The sequence below is a fragment of the Cynara cardunculus genome, assembly GCF_001531365.2.
Source record: "Cynara cardunculus var. scolymus isolate 2C chromosome LG 2, CcrdV1, whole genome shotgun sequence".
Taxonomy (NCBI): Eukaryota; Viridiplantae; Streptophyta; class Magnoliopsida; order Asterales; family Asteraceae; genus Cynara; species Cynara cardunculus.
Genome location: NC_037529.1, coordinates 29528214 through 29532578, shown reverse-complemented (window position 1 = coordinate 29532578; position 4365 = coordinate 29528214). Strand labels below are relative to the sequence as shown.

General features: G+C 34.9%; 1 non-coding gene across 1 annotated transcript; it reads right to left on the bottom strand.

Annotated features, from left to right (window-relative positions):
- Positions 1-4044: 4044 nt before the first annotated feature.
- On the bottom strand, positions 4045-4151 carry LOC112508263. The gene has a single exon (XR_003068646.1). It is a non-coding gene; the product is annotated as a small nucleolar RNA R71 (small nucleolar RNA).
- Between the last annotated feature and the right edge of the window lie 214 nt (positions 4152-4365).

Sequence of the window (4365 nt, the reverse complement as noted above, 5' to 3'; positions counted from 1 at the left end):
TCTTCAGGTACATGTTAAAAAGAACTTGCTATTTATATTTGCGTAATATATAATCATAATTAAATGTATATTTATGTTATTCTATTATGAAATAGGTCCATAAAGGGGCGGGAAAATGGAAGAACAAACCGTATCCTTTTTATGAGGATCTTTGTATTGTATTTGGAAAAGATCGTGCTCAAGGAAATAGAGCAAGAGATTTTGTTGAGGCGGAAGAGGAGGCACGTATAGAAGATCAAACACAACACATGAATGACGAGTCCGATGACGTGATGGCAACTAGCAATGTTCAAGGTGGCAATGGAAATATGCAATCTGAAGAAACTTCAAGTGTGCGTGATAAGAAGAGAAAACGTCGAGTAGATCCCATGGCCGACGAATTTAGTAATGCGGTTACTAAAGTTGGAGCAACTTTGGAGAAAATTGCGAACAAACTTAACAAGGGTATCGAACGAGAAGAAGAACTTGATAAAAAACGTTCGATGATCACTTATGAGATATCAAAAATGTAGTCATTGGCCCAACTGGAGAAGTTTAAAGTAATTTCATTGATAAGTAATGATTCTAAAAAGGTGAACATGTTTTGGGACTTGCAAGAAGCAGATAGGAAAGCTTACGTGAATTGGGTTTTGAATGAATGAAAAATTTGGTGGGTAAATGTGTGGTTTGGAAGAACAATTTGGTAGTTAGATATGTATTTTGGATTAACAAGTTTGATGGTTAAATATGTATTTGGGATTAACAGGTTTGTTGGTTAAATATGCATTTTGGGTGAACAAGTTTGATTGTTAAATATGTATTTTGGATTAATATTGGTTAAATAGGTAGTTTTGAGAAAATGAAAGATATTTGGTGACTAAAATAATTACAAAAGAAAAAAAATCTGAATCCAAATCCTACAAATCAAACATGATTTTATAAAGGAATGGATTTCAAATCCAATCCAAATCCTACAAAGCAGACATAGTAAAGGATTTTAAATCCAATCCAATCCAATCCAAATCCCTCCATAAAATTTAAATCCCTCAAAAACATTCCTACAAACCAAACGCACCCTAAGTGTATTTTAATATTGAATAACTCATACCGGCGGACCCCCGGAACCCGCCGGAATATTTTAAAAATAATTTTTAATTTTTAATTTTTAATTACTTTCCGGTGGATTTCCGGCGGACCTTAATTTTAAAAAAGTAGTTAAATATCCGTCGGTAAATCACTATAATTAGAGTTACAACTATTCTAAAATAATTAATTACAAAATCCATGGGAAATATTATCAGAATCGGATTACTGGCGCAACTCAACTAAAGTTGACTTCTTTGTTGTTCGCCGGTAACTTTGGAGGATTTTGTCGGTCGGAAATTCCGCCGAAAATACCAAGTTTTCTAGTAGTGACTCTTACCAGGTCAATGCTTATAAGGTAAATTGTTGCATACGATGTCATTTTGATAGACTAAAACCTTATTCAATAAGATAAGTTATAGTGTTGAATATTATCGATAAACGTTTACCGGTAAAATTTAATACTGTTATTTACTTAGTGGGTAAGATTTTAGTCCATCAAAACGACATCGCATCCAACAATTTACCTGGTAAGCGCTTACTGTGGTAAGAGTCGTCTCCTCACTTACCAGGTAAGACTCTTGGTCATTGTCTTGCTCTTATCGGATAAGATTCTTGGTTTTTATCATATTCATCCGGTAAGGTAATGTGAGTTGGTAAGCGTTTACCCGTGTAAACGTTTGGTAAACGGCCCATAAGTGTTGGTTATGATTTGCATGGATTGTATTGGAAACCTCCTCTACCTCTTTATTTTAAAATCAAGTTACATTATACATTGAAAATATAAAAAGTAAGTTTTGTTGTTGATACATGTAAGAAAAAAATTAAAGGTGGATGTCCATGTTGCAAGTAATAGGTATATACTCTCAATTTTGAGAGTTATTCGTTATTCAATACTTCTATTTTTTATGTGTTTTATATACCCACTTTGCTTCTATCTTATATTTTTGGTCTAAAATGTTTTAAAAGGTGATGAAAGGTCAAGGATTTTATTATTTTCTAAAAAATCGTCACTGTTGGAAAAATGCACAATGTCTGCTCACTTTCTGCCCACTTCGATATTTTCTTCAAAGCGGATTGGGATACATTTAAATACTTGTTCTTCTGGGCATTTAAGAAAATTAGTTCTGCAGTTAAATCCGAAAATCTCACAATATTTAAATGAATGGGCCTTGTTGTATAAAAAATGTCTTAAAATGCTTTTCTCCTTATTTTAATGAAAATGTCATCTCTATCTTTTCCTTATTTTAAGAGAAAGGTCATCTTTACCCTTTTCATCCTTTCAAAAAAGGTGACAAGGCCTGAAGATTTTGCATGATTTAAGATGAAGTCTTTGCCCTCAAGATTAAAGAAGTTATTTTTTCTTCTGGGTAAAAGGGATGTCAATCTCTCCCTTTCTCTTATAAATTGAAGCATTTACTCTCATTTGGAAGATCATCTTGGAGCATTTACTCTCAATTAAAGATCTGAAGCAGTAGAGCAAGTTTAACTTTTTGTATTTATTTCTTTTCTCGTATTTAATTTTCAGCTTCGTTTATGTGCATTGTATGCCCTCTGTGGGCAACAGTTTAGTGAAATTTCAATTCAAGTATTTCTTACGCAATTCTCTTCTTCTTCTTCTATGTTCTGTAATTTCACAATGAGCTAATCATCCTTTTGGGTGTAGGCGTGAGTCAAACTTAAGAACTTGTAGGCACACTTGGGTGTTGCCATTTTTATTAATTCTTAAGCTTGGTCATTTTAAGTCGGGACTTAAGCTCAATGCGGATAAATCGATCACTTTGAAGTGTTAATATTAGATCCTTGATCCAGAGATGGATGGATTCGAAATACGGCTTAAGTGATGCACAAAGATTTGAGAGAGTCTTTGATAATCACGTAGAGATACGGATTTTGCATGTTTTTAGCTAATGTTCAAATATTAGTCGAGATTTATACTATAAAGAGATTTGAGTATAAATCTTAAAGCTAGTGGAACTGGATATCTTTTTATCACTTAGCTAATTCGACAAGCTTAAAACTGATAAAAGTGGACACTCTGTGGGCACAACATATAAAGATTAAATTTCGAGAGATTGGAGTTTTTATAGAAGTCCCATGAGTTTCTAACCATACTGTTCCTACAATCTTCTTAAGGGAAACTTACATCCATACCCATATGTTAGTTTTAAAGGTTTATTTCGTATTCTAAGATTTGCACCAACAAAACTCAACTTTTATTCACAATCTGAAACATGCTCAAGAAGTTCATGAAACTCTCTGATTCTCAGTAGTTCAGTCCCAGTGGAAACGATCTTGGTACTATACTACTCTATTACTTGAAGCGATCATAGTGTCGGCGTACACTTGCACCGCCACTGTGGGGACTTTGTGCCCACTGTGTAAACACTTACGATTCTAAGCCATCAAGTTTCGGGGACTAGCGCGATTTTTATCTTGAGATACTGATTTTCATTTGAGCCTTGGTCATTTGTATCAATCGCATTTTCTGTGTTGTATGCCATAGATACAACACGGTGAACTTTTACCTCTTGATCTTGAGTTTGAAAGAACCATTAGGAGACGTAGAAGAGGAAGAAATAATCGGCGAAATCCCACTTTAAACCGTACCATGGGGGATAATCCACCTCCTCGGGAAGCCACGGTTAAAATTGCCAATGAAAAAAATAGAGGCATACGGAATATGCAACTCTCAAATGTGGTCAATTGGCCGCGGGAATAGGTAGACCCAAATGATTTCCGCAATGGGTCAGTTTGGGGGATTAAGATCCGCACTCTCATTTAAAATCTTTTATAGAAATGACGGATCATTTTAAAATTCCCGGAGTCACACAAGAAGCCTTACACTTGACACTTTTCCTTTACACATTAAAGGATAGAGCTAGAGCATGACTAAATTCTCAACCACCAAACTCGATCCTCACTTGGAATGATTTGGCGGAAAAATTTCTTAAAAAATACTTTCCTCCCACAAGGAATGTAAAAATTAGAAATGAAATTATGACGTTTAGCCAAGAAGAAGATGAAGCGGTTTCAGACGCATGGGAGAGATTCAAGGACCTTCTACGGAAATGTCCTCACCATGGAATCCCTCATTGTATTCAATTGGAAACATTTTGTAATGGACTTTCCAATACCGCTAAAATTATTCTTGACGCAACGGCCCGTTGTGCTTTCACAGCTAAAACCTATAACGAGGGATATGACATCTTGGAACGAATTTCTAATAATAATACTGAATGGTCTAACCCTCTTGCTGTTGTTTCTAAATCTGCCTCGGGCATTCATGAACTTGATGCCATT